Below are 17,156 nucleotides of genomic sequence, written 5' to 3' on the forward strand. Positions count from 1 at the left end.
TAGTTCTAGCATGTTAATGTATGCACAGCCGGCCAAATCCTTAGCTAGCATATCTAAATGCTGTTTTTTTTTTCTGCTTTCCAGCGCGTTACGACGGAACGAAGTTGCGAAATGGTCGATGGTAACTCATGCTCACAAAGCTCGTGAAGATAGTATAGTTATTTCTTAGGTGCTGGCGCACAGCAAGTCACCGCTCGCGCACGCTAATTAGAGATTTGGGCGGCTATACCTCACCGCCTTTAAAACACGTGGTACAAACACAAACAATTCTCTACAGCTGAAGTACGAGCTTATGACGTTTTGCGCGTATTTCATTTTTATTCCCATTATGGTGACTGGAGTCCTTCCAGGCGCTGATGCATACCATCTTTCATCTCTCTGATATACCATCTTTCATCTCATACCTGATGACGTCGCACCTGAGCCAGGACTGCCTTGAGCGCTCCTCTGGGATAGTACGGCAGGCAAGCGGTGCAAATGACCACCCCACCCCTGCCCAGTTCATTCTTATCATCAGGTGCTTGTATACCTTTGACTGTAAAAATAATTTCGCTGAATTGCTTCCTGTAATTTCAACGTTTGCAGGTGTTTGAGCTTTCACAGCCTTGCAAAGATCCCTAGAGGTGAAAGCGTGTCGCCAGGACTTCTGGACTCCTTTGTGCGGAAGAGATACTCCTGGAAAATGAGAAGCGAGATGATGTATTTCCCATAGAGGCTGTTGAAGTGGCAGTGGACCATGCGGATTATGTTGAAAAGCGAAGCGATGCTCGCTTGGTGTACAACATTGCAGGCTACGTGGCCAGGAAGCATGTTCTCTCAACTAGCTGTGCAGCATGCAGGGATGCCTGCCTTGTGCCGAGGGACTGTGTCCCAAAAGAACTCCCCGCTGATGCCTCCAAAGAGTGGGACTTGAGTGGGCTTTTCTACCCGTCGGAGTCACTGTATCGTCTGATGCAAGCTCTTGAAAGGAGGCTAACGCATGAATTTAGCAGGACGCGTCTGCATTCTAAAGCTGCTCTCAGCATACTCGAGAAAGTGAGCACAAATGTGCCACAAATTGGTTGTGTGGAGCATCACCTGGAACTTACAAAATCAGTGGTCAGGTTTTTCTGCCTTACCAAAATTCACTTTTTTTAAGAGCCTCAACCGGGAAATGAACAAGAAAAAAGGCGAAAGAACAAAGCCTTGCGTGATGTGGAACAAGCAGCAGAATTGGTGAAGTACATTCTGCTGTATGCAATAAAGGTTGCTTGTCCAGAAACATGCTACTTTTTTATCGTGTTTTTGAATTGCAGAGAGAATGAAATGACTCCAGGACGTTGCACTACATTGTATGTCATGGTTTAATGCTGATTTGGCAGGTGTAAACCAACCTAAACGCTTTCGTACGTAATAACGCCCACAACAACAACAAAAAGAAAGACGGGTGGCAAGAATAAACATCTCGGGTGATCCTAGCAGTTATCGTATTAACCTCGGAGAAAAAAGAATACGATTGCATATAAATCGTGCAAAGAGCATTCTACGATAGATAAGCTCCCCGCTGATTTAGTGGCTTTAATATGGAATTTCTAAAATGCCTGCTCGCTTTCTGCCAGCAGAAATTTCGGTTGTGTTACCCCGTATTCAAAAACCGCGTGATAACCGTTGCGCAACACCATCTTTGCGATTTCTAAGGGACTGCAGTATCAGCTAAAATTTCTAAAACTCAGTCAAGTGCGTTTCCACTACAGCATTCCCTCTGCACACGCAGAGGACGGCCGCGCGCGCTGACGGCACCCCTGACAACAGCGCCGCTCCGCGGCGTTCACGCGAACGGGGGCCAGTTTTTCCTGGCCGGTCATCATACCCTTCTATACACCACAGCATGGACACCCTTACAAAAAAAATTGTTGAAAGGTTATTGACGTATCATTGTTCAACGTCAACAAATAACCTTGAAAGATCATCGAGGAATTGTTGAAACATCATTGAGGAAATTGTTGACAAGTGTTGATAATTGGCCCGCGACATTCACCAGAAACATCATTGTGGCCTCTCAATTTGAAAGATCATTGGCATATCGTTGAAACTATGGTGTACTTCAATGCTGAAAGCCCATTGAAGCATTGTTGAAGATGTGTTGTTTGTCAATGTTGAAACCCAATTGACGTATTGTTGGAATGTGTTGTTTGTCAATGTTGAAAGCCCATTGAAGCATTGTTGAAGCTCAAAATTGAAAGCCCATTGAGGTATTGTTGAAATGTGTTGTTTGTCAATGTTGAAAGCCCATTGAAGCATTGCTGAAGATGTGTTCAGTCTCAAAATTGAAAGCCCATTGACGTATTGTTGAAATGTGTTGTTCGTCAATATTGAAAGCCCATGGAAGAATTGTTGCAGATCTGTTGAACATCAACACAAATTATGTTGAAATCCCTTTATGCCCCACTGGGTATTTAGCAGTTTAAACCTGCACTTACCTTAAGATACTGCTGAGCTATGTTGCATATAATTACCTTTGATGTCACGTTGGTATGTTTGCTGTGAGAGGATAGGGATAAAATTTAAATACAGCCGTTTTGTATCGCAGGCCTCTGTCACCCTGGGCTCAAAACATGCTCCTAGATTGGCTGTAATAAGACGTATTGCAAAACTGCTAGCAGTACTATTATGCCACTTTTTTCAATTGTCAGAGTGAATGGTCCTCCACAAAACTAAGAGTGCTGAACTGATGCAGACAAAAACCATTTTTCTAGGTGAACTGTTTATTTGTAACCAAACATCTGTGTAAATGTACAACCATTTGTAGTTTGAGAACATCAGAAACTTAAAAACTATTGCACAGTACAAACTTCCTGCAGCTTGACACCATAACGAAATTGAATACTGAAGGTGTAGTATGTGTGGCCTTCAAGTAAAACACATTTCCCAAAAGAAATAAATTTAAAAAAATAAATACCTAAATAAATAAATGTAGAAGCAGACTGACATGACTGTCAATAAGAACACTCAAAAAGGTACTTGCTTTCTCTATTAGGGAGCCAGTGGTACTATTACCATGGCACGATTTGCTTGAGCCCACCGCACTCAAATGAGACCTGATATGCAGGGTGGTTATCTTTTAAGTTTCATGGAATTTATTAAACACGGACTGTTGCAGCTAACATAATTCTAGATACAGAGTGCCAAACATTACTTGCATGAGAAATCAAGACACCATAGTCAGCTGATTAAGAAAAACTCAGTTCCTAATAAAGTTTTTACGAATTGTAGACGGTAATTTTACAAGGTGTATGCACTAAGAACGAACTTCCAGAATGACACCAGTAACGAGACACATGCCATCAAACTGGCTGTAGAAATGCACTGCTGTAGCACTTTTTTGTTAACAAAACGCACTGTTATGCATTGAAGCACAAAAGTAACCGGAATGCCCATGTATTTCTCTCACATTTATGAAAAAATCTCGCAACTGGTAACACCCTGGAAATTAATTTCAAGTGAATATGTCTTTCAACCTCACTGGCTACAATTTGCAAACTGAAATATGTGCCGTGATGTTTAAGTGAATTAATAAATTTATGAGAATCAGTTTAATGTTTCCATTTCTTGTGCTAGTAATGTCCACCTCTGAATAATCCAGCTCAAGAAGAAAAATTATGCTACCTGGCACAGACAACTTTAAAAAAATCTGTAAAACTGAAAAAGGACCACTGTACAATCCTTATTTGTTGGTTGAATAGTGTGTGCCAATTTCAGTAAACCTTACATACTTCTGAAATATGGCAATCACAATAAGTGATGCTTATGGGAGCAGTTTATTATGCTGCATTGCTGTTGCATGATACAGTTGCGTTTTCTGCCATGATAACGTTCCTGCGCAGGTCATTCCATATCAAGCGACTTATTCATATTAACTACTTCAGATTTTTATATGAAAAAAAAAACTATTAGTGATGTGCTGGAATAAAACAAAGTTACTCCTTTTGTGAGTTCAATTTTATTCACTGTCACAAAAAATAACGAAAGAATTCAGAAAAAGATATGGTTTCATGCAAACATGAAAGGCACATCATTGCCATGACCGGAGATTTTTTGTTGCATTTTAAATTTAAGCCGACTTATACCTAATAATTTTTACTCATGTATTTTAGATAGCAATAAACCATGTTTACAAAGCTATGTAAAATGCAGTTTTTACTGAACTCTGACAATGGCGCAGATGCACTTGCAGGTGTGCGATTCCATGCCGAATCGACCAGTGTTTTTTGACACCACACATATAGCTGAAACATTGCCATGTGTTTACTAGAGTTCAAAACTCGTTGCCCACTTTTATTAATTTTTGCCAGATATTTTGTAGCATTTTGGTGACAGTTTAGTTTTCCTGCTCAGCTGAGCTAGAGGACATCAATCAACATTCTTTTTCAAATGCACATTGTATTGATCGAGGCCTTCAAATGGTGTGCGTGCAAATACGGTGAAGTGATGCAACTGCCAAAATAGCCAATTTTTCAAATATTTGAATACTTCAATTGCTTTTGGCACCGGCAAAAATGAGTCAAATTGCAATCCATTAGATTTTTTTTCGTAACGAGAAATTCACAGGACAGAACTTAAATACAGAATGGTAGCCCAAGTGACATAGTATAGCAAAAAAATATGTGCAGCTTTGAAGGTTCAGCTGATCGCCTGTAAAAAAAAAACAAATTCTAATCTTTTGCAAGAAGCTTCATGTTGAAGGAAAAAACAGCTTTCGTAGTTGGCCAAAAAATATGTGATACATTATTGGATAGCTCTACATGTCTACTATGCATGTGTGAAGTTAAAGAAGGCATTATTTTTAAATGCGAGAAATTCTTTTTTGAAATTTTGTCAGCACCGACTTTTCTCGGATGTGCGCACAGCTTGCCGGCTGGGAATGCACACGACAAAGCTGGCTTTGTCTCCACACAGATGACAGAGAAGCGGTGTTAGGGTCTGCATTTTATTGCCAAGGGCCACATGCTCTAACGCAACGAGGCTTGTGTTTGGTGTGGGCCAGGTAAACGATACAGCCATTGCACATAAACTATCAATACAAGGTCTGTTAGAAAAGTATCTGACCTTTGGCTGAAGAAAAAAAAACTGGCATAACTGGAGCGTTGGAAACCTAATCACCCTCAAAGTAGTCTCCTTGGGACTCCAGTCACTTCTCCCAGCAGTGCTGCCATTGTTAGAAGCATTCCGAGAAGGCCTCTTTCAGAACGGAGTTTAGCTCAGCTGTCGTTGCAGCCATAATGTCTTCTCTTGTCTGAAATCGCGCTTCTTTCAATGGCCACTTGATTTTGGGAAACAGCCAGAAGTCGCAGGGGGCCACATCAGGAGTAAGGAGCCTGTCGAACTACAGGAGTCTGGTTATTCGCCAAAAATGTCTGAATCAAGTGCGAGAAAAGCATTGTCGTCATGGATGCGCCAATTTCCTGTTGACAACTTCGGTATCTTGTGCCACACAGCATCACAGAGGCCATGGAGGACATCCCTGTAGTAGTCTTTAGTGATTGTTTGACCCTGTGGTGTGTACCCGTGGTGTACCACACTGCGGAAGTCAAAGAAAGCAGTCAGCAACACTTTAACGTTGATGCGCACTTAGCGGTCTTTGGTTAGTGACGTGTAATGCTTCCACTGTAATGACTGGGATTTGGTTTCCGGGTCGTAAACATACCCCCAAGACTTGTCACCAGTGATTATGGTGTTCATGAAGTTGGGGTCACTGTTTGTGGAATCCAGCATGTCTGTGAGACTTCAACACGAAGTTGCTTTAGCTCCATCATGAGCAGTTTGGGAACGAATTTCGGTGCAACTCTCTTCATGGCCAAATCTTCAGTGATAATGGAATGTCGATAAAATGTGCTGATGCCCACCTCTACCACAATTTCTTGGATAGTCACACGACAGTCCCGCATCACCACGGGGTTCACTTCGGCAATGACCTGGTCATTTCGGCATGTTGATGGCCGACTGGAGCATGGCTCGCTCTCCACCGATGCGTGGCCGTCTTTAAACTGGTTGTACCACTCCTTAATCTGTGTGCTGCTCATAGCATAGTCACCAAAAGCAGTCTGAATGTTCGGAATGGTTTCCACTTGGCTGTCGCCCAGTTTCTGGCAAAATTTGATGCAGTAGCACTGCTCCAGTCACTCCGCCATTTTCCTTGCAATAAAAAACCGACGAGAGCACTGTGTACTACCTCATTCAAATGCTGCGTCCCAGCAAGTCACGCTATTGGCAGGCAGGAAAAAATTCGTGCATGCGCACAAAGGTTCAAGGGCGGCTGATGAAAATGCACTTGTTACATATTCATCAGGTGTTCGTAAAAAAAGGTCAAATACTTTTCTAACAGACCTCGTACGTATTAAATACGTGAGGGAATCCTGCAGTGCTAAAAGATATGGTTCGTGCAGTTTACAAAAAGAAATATCAGCTACTATGTAGACAGTAAATCCAGAAAGAGCACTGATATTGTTTATACAAAGCCTTTAAAAGGGCATGTCGCAGTGCAATGCAACATAGAGGGAGCAGGACACTTTGTGCCCTGCTCCCTGAAGCCCAATGACGATGCAAGTAGAAAACACCTTCATAATTAGGACTGAAAACCTACATGAGTACGAACAAATTCTTGTGGTGTTGTTTGCTACCACTGTTTTAGAGCCGGAACATGCTCATCTATAAGTCATATGTGCCATGTTTAGTCTGATGTGGTCAGACACCATTGGCAACCACTTCTTGTGTTCATGTTAAAAAAATACGAATTGAGACTGCAGCTGCAGCGCTAGACGTCACCTGCCTTCGCAATGATAAAAAAGGCAGTCAGTTTGTTGAATAGTTCTTGTGGCTAATTATATTAACAATATTTCCTTACTAGATGACATGGCTTCATATATTTATGCTATATTTATGCTGTATGTGTGATCCACATATCAACATTATAAAAAATAATTTATCGCACTTTAACAATAATACCTTTTTGTTACTTGTCACATGTATAGCAGACATGTAGGGCTGTGTAACGATGGGCGACATATACTTTTGTGCCAACCACCAAAGCTAATTTTTTTACCTTCAACACGAAGCTTCTTGCAAAAAATTTGAACTTTACAGTTTTTTAGCTGATCATCTGAACCTCTAAGGCTTGAAATATTTTGCAGCTATCCCAAGTCAACCAGTCTGACTTTATATTTATTTTGTGCCTTCTGTATTTCCCTATGTTAGAAGAAAATTCAAACTTTGCAAATTTTGGCACTCACACCACTTCAGTCTCTTGACATGAACACCATCTGAATATTTGGATCATACAATTTCCCTTTCAGAAGAAACGTGTATCAGTGCCTTCTAGCTTAGCTGGGCAAGAACAATAAATTTTTGCCAAAGTTCAAAAAAAATTTTGCGAAGGAAAATAAATGGGGAGCAAGAGTTTGGAGCTTCAACTATATCTGTGATGGTCAAAAGAACGTTGGTTGGTTGCCCTAGAACGACTCAAGTGTATGTACGAAAGCAAATTTTCTCATTGTACCTACTCAAAATCAAGCAAACTTGAAATGGTTTGCCATAATGGAACAGTTCTTGACAAAATTGGGTGGTTTGGCATGAAATGGCTTAAGATACTTAAAAAATATACTAATAAGGAAACACTTTCCTTACTAGAACCATACCAAAAACTAACATAAAAATGTAGTGAACTATAACAAAGCACAGCACTTGTATTCTGGATTGAGCAATCCAATGTGGACCTCTCAGGAGACTAGCATAATTAACATAAATAAAATTAACATAAAAATGTGAAGGCATAGAAAGGCACAACATTTGTAAGCTCATTTGAGAAATCCAAATTGGGCCCTTCAGGAGACTAACACAGAACATAAAAATGTCGAGAGTTACAAAAGCACAACACTTGTGTTTTGGTTTGAGCTGTCCAACTTGGGCTCTTGAGAGGTTATTGGTCCCATGCGAGAAGCGAGGCCACAGTTCTTTACATAGGGCATGTTGGTACCAGGCAATTTGCGACACGTGAAGCCTGCAAAAACAAGAAGCCAGAACAAGTTTTAAAAAGCACCTTCAAATGCAAAAGAATGGCATGCAATCTGCCCTCGTTATAACGAAATTGATTTATGTATTTGTGTTGCTTTAGTCCAACTTTCCACGGGTACAGCTTTACAGCATGACCATTTAAATTTATTCAGTGCGGCACAGGACTCCACTAAGTGTCAAATGCAGGAAAGGGCAAAGAGGAACAAAACACTGTAGCAAAATAACTTTATGAATATCCTCAATGTCAAAGATGTGAGCTTTGCTTGCTGAGAAACGAAATGGTGAAACAAATTCATGTCGTTCATAAATAAACCTGAACTGACAACTAAAATTATTTCTTGTAACTTTTATAATTAAAATTTGCTGCACTTCACTGTGCTTTTCCATGCTCCAAATACGATACTGTCATGTCACTACAACTGAGTGTAGCTTCATTTGATGTTAGGTTTCCTGAGTTCACATGCAATCGGAATGTACTTCTCGCCTTACAATGACTTAAGACTTTCTACATTAAAGAAGACACTGCTTATAGTGAAGTATGTTTTCTGCCTCGACGACTCAATTACTGTTCTAATGAGGATTCCGTGTAGTGCACCAAGCTGCTTAGCATGACACATGCAGAATGTGACAGAGACGAAGAAATGCCGTCTTTTAAGAGCCATATGCGATAGGACTGACTTCTTTAACCCTTTTAGGGTTCACTGCCGTACATCTGTGGCTGTGATGGAACGTTCCGAAAAAAATTTGCCTTTTCAGAACAAAGTGTTGCCTAGCATCCCACTGGAGGTGCTGCAACCTTCTGAGACTTCTAGAAAATATTCTTATAGTGCTGTCGCTCCTTGGGTTTCTCCAAAACTGATTTTTCACCTAGCTCCTTGGTGTCTGTCATTGCAGTAATTTGGGAGTGTTGCCACAAGTTTTTTGTAAGTTTCATTACACAAAAAAATTATGCTGCTTTATCCTGCATAAAAAAATAAAACATGTAAAACTGCAAATACTGAAATGGTATTGCCACTTTATTGTTATTTAAAAATATTATTTACCAGCTTATTTTCTCGGAATGTCACTCTGAAGAACTTAAATCTGCAATAAAAATATTAAGGGTGCGCGAAAAGTGATTTTTGAGGCTGAACCGAATAATGCTAGAAGCAAATCAAATAATGGATAGTTTCTGAATAATGAACAGCTGATATCACAATTAATGTAAGATGAGGCTCACATCCTAGTATTATTAAAGTTAGCAAGTTTCTGTCATTGTTATGTTATGAAAAGCTGTTTATTAAAAGCACAAATGGAGCAGCAGAAAGTTTCGTCACATGCACAGGACTCTTCAGTAAGCATAAATGATTGCTGTACAGCCTCTAAAGTACAGCTACTGAAGTAACGTAGCCTGGTCTGCTATTAGAAGTTGTTACGTTTTATGTCTACACTATGTTATTGGAGGCGAGAATTTACCGTACTTTGGCTCAAATTTCATGTTTTATTGGTGTTTCGAAATATTAGAATACTCGCATTTACAAATAGTGACCATTCAAAGACTAAATTGAATAGGACACTATTCAATTCGAAAGTTTTGAGCATTTGCACACCACAAAAAATACATAACTCCTAAATTAGAGAGGCATATTTCTCCCCAAAATGTGATCCTCAACGGGCTAAACAAGAGTGACAGAAAAGCCCATTCATCTTTTTGATTAATTTAAGCCCATAATCTACTTGGCAATGGTTCATAATAACCCTGTTAACAGGTAGGTGAAGTAAGGAAGCAGGAATCAATTCTAACAATTTCAGAATGGGAGTAGTGGACATGTCCGATGGTCTGTAAGAAGCTTTATACATTAGGCCCCAAGAGCCTATTCTCAATTTATTGAAGTATATGGGGAAAAGCCACATAAATATTTTTTTCATATCTTAGAATACACATAAATATTTTTTTCATATCTTAGAATACAAAGCGATAAGGTGTGCGTTAATAAATACGAGTCATAGGTTAAGTGCTTAGAATGAGTAAGCGCCCACTAAACGTAGTACTGTTGACAGCAATGCTTGCAACTCTGTCCCTGTTGTTTCTTTGATTGAAACAACCAAAAGAAAATTGCCACACCACTCAGGTTCCCTCTGCTAAAAGGCTGCTGTCTGGCATCACATGGACCTCCTTCAATATAGGAGCAACCTTAATTCAATGTGGTCTGTTAAAATTGGTGAAACTACTGTTTCACATCTCAGAACCTGGAGAGCTGTTTTAACTTCTGCAATTTGGTGAACATGCTCCTGCTCGAGCTGAGCAGTAACCACACTAGAGCATACCTTCTCCGCAATTCGCGTATTAGAATAACTTTTCAGGCTAACATGTCCTCCATGCCAATAGATTTGGAGCGTGCTTCACAGACAACTATTCCTTGCAATGACAGCCAAGTAACACTGCTAATGCGCAAATGCAGCTCATTTTATGTGGTGGAGCCTCTAAAAACTTTCAGCAGTGAAGGCAGCTTTTAAATTTTAGAAGCATTTGAGTATGGCGGCATTACGCACTTAAGATCGTACGAACAGTCAATCCAAATAGTAGGCTATTGTCGCATACAATTGCACACATGGGCTACTTGAAAGTCGTTTGTTATGCCAATGGCAAGTTCATAATTTTAGAAAAAAATGTGAATGTAAAAATGCAACCAGACAGGATATATGGTACTTGCCTATAACAGCACTGACCCTGGTGGGGTCAAGAGCCTTTTTTGCCCCTTGGTGTCATTTCCAAAGCCCAAATGGCCCATGAGCTCCTCCTCTGTGAACACATGGTGAAGCAAGGCCCTTGCAAACTTTCCTGGTCTACCATGGCAGGCCATGGTAAACTGTGCCAGGATAACCTTCTCAATGTGCACTCCTTCAACCTATGTGAACCTGCATGTTTAAGTAAATGTTAGCAAAACAGTTTTAAGCATTTCAAGCACATTCACACAACAGCCCTACTGCAAATAAATTACAAAAGTACCTGTTGCAAATCTAGATTGCTAAACTTGACTTCTTACAAGCTTCTTATGCTGTCTGGACGCCACATGTTTCAGAAAAACAATCCAGCACAAACAAGAATAATAAGCCAAAGTATCCAAACATATAGTACTTGAAAAAGGGGAGTACCAGCGAAACACAAATGACACGCACACAAGGAAACGGCATTAGACACGGACGGACGTTGGGACGGACCAGCGTCCGTCCCTGTCTAACGCCTTTTACGTGTGTGCGCGTCCTTTGTTTTGCTGGTACCCCCCTTTTTCAAGTTCATCACGCACCAACTGGCCCAAGAGCTTGCGCTAATGCACATCTAGTACTATTTATTGTGATTACCATTTTTAGGATACTTCATATTTTCAGGTGTTTGTCTCTATTTTCCCATCCAATTGTGTCAATAGGTAGTCCATGGTCTAATGGGGAGATTGGGCTGCTATGTTAAGGGAAGAGTTCAAAATCAACCGTTGGAACAGCTTGGGTGACTGGGTATGCGACCCTGGGCATATGCCACTTTTCAATGAATCTCCTTCCCGCTATCTTGGGCAACTGCTGCTGCTTGTGTTGGCAAGCAGCATTAGGAGCTCAAAGAGGGACATGATTGTCGATCATTACTAAGATTACCACTACACGTCACGTTAGCTTGCTGTGCTGCAGAAGTAATATGCGAGATTCCACTCCACTGTATGAAATGTACATAAGCTGCAAGGACAGTATGTGCCAACCACCACCTCAATTAAATTAATCGACTCGCAAAGCACAGGCTGCACAAGATCACGGAGTGAACTCAGAAGTTTGTGGACAGTCAGTTGATGTCCATGTCAGGGACCTCTAGGGAAACTCAGTCATTTCCTCGATGTGCATCATCGTGCCGTCATACATTGTATTACAATTCTGTCTGTCTCGTACCACCGTTCTAATAGTCATCATGTATCACCACAATTCAAAATATAAATAGACACTTATATCTACTCTTTATTTAATCTTTATGGAGAATACTTTGAGCATGAGTTTTTGCAAACATCATGAATTCTACAGCTTAAAGGTGCACTAAAGCAAAATTAAATTAATTAAATTCTGGCGTATTAAGTGCCAAAACGATAATCTGATGTTTAGGCACGCCTTAGTGGGGAACTCTGGACTAATTTTTACCAAATCAGGCTGCAAGGTACCTGGGCAGTTTTGTATTTCACCTCCATCAAAATGCGGCTGTTTGATCCTGTGACCTCGTGCTTAGCAAAGCTGTGCCAACACCCCTAAGCAACTACGGCATGAAAGCACTAAAGAGAAAAATTATTTTAGATGTATCTGTACATGACCTTCCTACAATTCAAGAGATTCACTCATACCGTGACAAGAGGCTGAGTAAACTGTAAAAGCAGCAAGAGGAAAGATTGGTGGCAGTGCTGCCTTGAAGTTACCACACCCGCTTGCTGTGACGTCATGGATTTTGATGATGTCTGTTGAGGTGTAGCAATTTTTTTTACAAATAAAGATGTTCTTCATCGTATTCCAAAAACCCAAAATAAAAAGCGTCAGGAAATTTTACAGAACCAATACAGCCCAAGTTTGAAAAAATACTTGGAATCCATGATGTGACAATGAGGTGTCAGCACAAAGATTTTGGGGCGATACTCAGAAAATTGAACTTTGAGCTTTATTTTCTCTAATAATCAAACAACTACCAAGAAAGTTACAGAAGTAGTTATTTAAGACGATGCTTTATTTTAAATTCATTTAAGGTGTCATTAGTGTCCCCTTAATACAAAACAAGGAATGCACTTGGCTGCGTAATAGGTTAACATGCATCACTGGTTCTCATTAAGGTAGGATTATCAGTATAGCAAAGGGCATGCACTGGCTGCTCCAGAGGGGAGCCCTTCCACTTCCCCTCAACCTCCCAATTTCCAATTTCTTTATGAGCAGTGATGCAATTTCTGTATCTTAACGAGACATAATGCCAAGGAGATTAAAAATGCCATGCTGGCTACAGCATGTGGTGACCGGCACTTCACACCGTCCAGCTCGGCATCAATCTTTTTGGAATTTGGCCCTTGAAATGCAGAAAGCCCCGATCGCTGCTCGTTCTTCAGCCAACTTTCTCAAAGGGTGCTGCTGTTCTGGTTTGATACCTCTAGCTGTGCACTGCTGTATGACGTAGGTCATAATACCTTCGTTCTGGTAAAACTAGAAAGATGTGCACTCTAGTTAGTTAGAGGGGCGTTCAGAAACTTAGTGTGCACTAATGTCCACACTTTCTGAACGCCCCTCTCATATCAGGCATATACACTGAAAACGGCACATTCCGCGTTTAATATGTTCACAAGTGACAATGAAATTCACTCCCAGTCCCGGTGCAGTTGCAAAGTCTTTAAGCTGAGTGCTTAAAGGCACCATGTCTCCTAATGAAGGCACTCTGCACCAATTGATCACTGGAGCAAATGCGTTGCAGTTGCATCAGCAATGTTGTTGTTTTTTCTGCTTCCTGCAATACATTTTCACGGTATCACTGCATTTGATCATCGTGACGCTACAGAATGGATGGCCAAAGAATTCACTTATACCGTTCCAGCTGGGGCCTCTCCCAGCTCACTTTGAATCTGAAAAAAGATGTCACTATTAAAACGTGAAGCCACGATGCAGCAAAAGCGACAATCAAAAGAGCTACATGGACCATTAGGCTGACATAAATGGACGGATACAAATGACTAGTCATTGAATACACTAAAGTGTGGCCGCTCTTGCCAATGGCAGTGTGAGCTTGTCAAAAAATTTATTTCACATTCCTCTAGTTACTTTAACCATTATTTCCACGCATCTACTTAACTGTTATGGCCACATATTAAAGGCAGCTCCGTCATATAAAACCAGTGTTACATTCTTTTACTCCCCGTCTACCTGATGCTACTGAAGTTTTGCTTACTCTCAAAGAAAGAATTTCACAGAACTGCTCTTTCGACAAAGCATTATTCCAAGCTTGTGGCAAAGCGTCGTGATTTAGTTCACAACGATGCGCTCCCCTTTCAATCTGTTCACTCTATAGTGCTCTGATTCAAAGCAAAAATTGCTTTTCGACATAACTAGCTACTTCTATAGTCACAAGAAACAATGCTAATTATTGATGTTTATATTGCCGATAACGTATACATGCCGCCTCGAAACACAGTGGGACGACAACGCAGATATGCCAGGCATCTCGTTCCTTTACTGATTTTGAAACTATTGTTAAATCAGTTACTGAAGTGCGAAAAGCTGCAATTTCACGAAATTACATTATTTTGAATGTTGTAGGACCTGGAGTGCCATGAAATCTGCCTTTCCGTGAATGCAAAGAGCGCCTACGCGAAGCCGTTTGGGCGAAGCACTCGATGGCGACGAACGGAGATGAAAAAATAAAGTTGAATGCGCGCGACCTGGGGGAAAACAAAACGCACGCGGTTGGCAAGGCGTATAAGTCGATGATTTCGCAGCACTCTGTGGCATCAACCCTATTGTATCTCACGTATCGCATGTACACCCTTGAAATTCTTTATTATTATTGCGCGACAGCCTCCTCTGTGTTTTCCGATGGCGCGAACATCGGCCGCACGGCGTGTCAGATAGTGGCCTTGAAGCACCGCGGAGTCACTCGATCCTGAAGGGAACAGCGCAACAGAATACACTTTCGCCAATCCCACCGCACCCCCCCCCCCCCCTTTTGCTGAAAGCTCGCTCACACGCCTTGTACTAGCGTGGCGCAAACGAAATATCTTCGATTACAGTACAGATCGGATGGTTTCCCGTCGCATTGTTTTGCGCTCATTAATAAGGCTAACTCAATCGGTGCTCGAACACCGTATCAGAAATCATGGCGTACAACATGCCCTGTTTTAGGTGGCACCACATAGCTGCCTTACGTCACCACAAGCGGAGTGTAAAGTTAAACCAGGACAAAACTCCACGTTATCTACCACAAATCTAGTGCTGTACAACCCATTCTCGCAACGGAAGGATAGTACTAGGAATGAAAACTAGAAAAGACGCGCGCGGAAGACACGCACAAGCGCTGAAATCATTACCCCGCTTCCGTTCACCGCGTCGCAATGGACGAACAAGGGGAATTCGAAACACTCACTCACCCTTGATGTCGCTGAGTCGGAGGCGATCATGGCGATCTTCGAGGCAACAAGTCCATAAAAAGCGAGCAACACGCAGGAATATTCCAAAGATGTCACAGCGAAGCACACAAAGAACACAGAAAACGCAGGAAACTCTCAAGCTAACGGCGTGCACGAACTCGCCGGAATGCGCCAAGCAGCAACATCGCAAACGCGCAATCATACATGTACACTCATACAAATACACGCTTATATTATCATAAATTGTACCATTGGATAACAAATTATGTAATCTCATGTTATTACTGAACAATTGTGGCGATTTGCAAGTGTATAAAAGTTTTTTGCTTCGCTTTTTTGATGAACTACTTTCTTTAGCGCAGTAACGCTGTGCACCGGCCGGAGCTAATGGCATGCGCGGGAAAAGGCGCCAAATTCAAACGTCACAAACGCCGCGCTAATTTGTGCGCGCAAAGTTTTCGTCGTTTGGATTAAAAAAAAAAAGTAATGCGTGCCGCAACCATGCGAACTGAACTATTGACCAGAAAAGTACAGAAACGTCGCTGTTTGTGCTTCTTATTTCGACGTCATGGCAAACTGCGGGCGGTCTGTCGTCCCATTCTTTAAACATTTGTGCGTGTGCTCCTGCGCTGTGCGATTTGTCACCGAGAACGTATAGCAGCGCAGATTGTGCTTGGTGGCCGAGCAGATTCCGAACACATTCGCCAGCACCCCGTCTAGGTCACAGAAAAGAATATGGCCTCCATGTGAAATATGAGCACCATGTCGTACATATCGGCCAAGCTTTTCGTTTCGTTCTGTATAGCGCGCTAACGGGTAAGCGAAACGCACTCTGTAAAAACGATGTTCACTCCTTTCTCCGCCGCACCCACCGTGGTGGCATAGTGGCTGAGCTGTTGCTCTACTAACCCGAGTGCTTGGGATCTAATGCCGGCCGCGGCGGCTGCATTTCGATTGGGGTGAAATGCAAAAACTACCGTGTACTGTGCGTTCGGTGCAGGTTAAAGGACCCCAGATGGCAAAAATAAATATGGCGTTTCTTACTACGGTGCGGCTCATAATCAAAGCGTGGTTTTGGCACGTCAAACCCCAGACTTGAATTTTGTTAACGTTCTCCGCCACCTTGATCATATTTAACATGGAGGCATGCAATGCCGTTTCCTAACACACAGCCAGGGCACTGGCCCCTTATAATGGACGCCGATGGAAATGCAGGATGCGTCCAATCATCGGTTGTAGGGACGTTTGTCTTCTGAAACTGCATATATATATATATATATATATATATGCAGGGTGTTTCTGCTAACTTTAGGCCGAGTGTAAACTCTATGACGACGCGACTAAATGCATGTTGCTCCCTTTGGTATGTAGCGTGTCGCGCTATTTGTGTATTTTTGCTTAATTAGCTAATTAGGCAAGCATAATTAACCAACTTCTGAAGCAAGGAAGTTAGGAAAGAAATTCCAATTAGAAAGTTGCAGAGCTGTTGGCAACACGTCCGAATAAACAGTTTCTGTCTTTCTATCTGTTAAGTATTATTGTTTTTCAGCTTACTGCGGATGCTCGCGAAATAGAAAAAGCACCACGTGACATATGCCCGCCTGCGAGTCGTGATTGCACTGCTCCTAAGCCTTCTGCGCACAAACGAAAACATGCCATTTAACCGGTGTGAACACCCGTCTGCTTATCGCCATCATGAACCGCAGCGAGGGAAGCACGTCGCTGGCGTCAATACCACAGCCAACGCCTTCGTCACTGCCCTGTTGCCTTTTAAGCGGCAACACACCCTGCTCGATGGTATGCTCGTTTGGGAGCGCTGCAAGCACGGCGCGCAAGCGGATATGTCAGGTGATATTTTTTCTATTTCACGGGCATCCGCAGTAAGCTGAAAAACACTAACACTTAATAGATAGAAAGTGAGAAATTGCCTAATAGGACGTTTTGCAAAGTGCTCTAGAGCTTTCTAATTAGAATTTTTCGCCTAACTTT

The 17,156-nt window shown here is 41.8% G+C and overlaps 1 long non-coding RNA gene across 1 annotated transcript; it reads right to left on the bottom strand.

Annotated features, from left to right (window-relative positions):
- Positions 1-2,726: 2,726 nt before the first annotated feature.
- Positions 2,727-12,583, bottom strand: LOC140218444 (uncharacterized). Its single transcript, XR_011894697.1, has 2 exons — positions 10,740-12,583; positions 2,727-8,032 (listed from the first exon to the last, which is right to left on the bottom strand). It is a non-coding gene; the product is annotated as an uncharacterized lncRNA (long non-coding RNA).
- Positions 12,584-17,156: the final 4,573 nt, after the last annotated feature.

This window comes from Dermacentor andersoni, chromosome 5 (genome assembly GCF_023375885.2).
Source record: "Dermacentor andersoni chromosome 5, qqDerAnde1_hic_scaffold, whole genome shotgun sequence".
Taxonomy (NCBI): domain Eukaryota; kingdom Metazoa; phylum Arthropoda; class Arachnida; order Ixodida; family Ixodidae; genus Dermacentor; species Dermacentor andersoni.